Source organism: Otolemur garnettii, unplaced genomic scaffold (genome assembly GCF_000181295.1).
Source record: "Otolemur garnettii isolate 467f Iridium unplaced genomic scaffold, OtoGar3 scaffold00238, whole genome shotgun sequence".
Taxonomy (NCBI): Eukaryota; Metazoa; Chordata; class Mammalia; order Primates; family Galagidae; genus Otolemur; species Otolemur garnettii.
The window spans coordinates 230,476-231,139 of record NW_003852633.1 but is presented as its reverse complement, the minus strand read 5'-3'; positions in this window follow the sequence as shown (position 1 = coordinate 231,139).

The window sequence follows — 664 nt, the reverse complement described above, 5'->3', positions numbered from 1 at the left end:
TTACACATTCTGCTTTTTACACTCTTATTAGCTTTATGATTTGTAAATACTTTCTCTCATTCTTGTTATCTTTTCACTTTCTTTTTTTTTTTTTTTAGGGGAACAGCTTGAGGCTCCTGTCTCAAAAAAAAAAGATGGAGTCAGGCTAAGGGCCAAAAAATTTAGGTCCTACTCGGTATATGTGGCCGGTGCTCTAATCACTGATCTACGGGCACCAAGCCAAGGTACATTTATATTAACAGACATATACTTTAGTCACATGTTCTCAGTTTCTCTCCAGTGTCCTTTCTTTGTCCCAGGATCTCACTTATATCACATTTAGTATTCATATGTATCAAGGTTCTTCTTTGTTTTCGATAACTGACAGTTTTAGTGATTACTGACTGGCCAGATGTTTGTAGATGGTCTTCAATTAAGAGTTAAAAAAAACCTGATTTGTAATTCACATACTATATAATTTACCCTTTTAAAGTATATGCTTCAGTGCTTTTTAGTATATTCACAATGTTTTCCAACTATCCCTATTATCTAATTCCAGAAAATTTTCATCATGACAGAAAGAAGCCTCACAACCATAGCAATCACTCCCATTCACTTCTTCCCCATCCCCTAACAATCATTAATCTGTTTTCATTTTTTATGGACTTGCCTGTTCTGGACATTT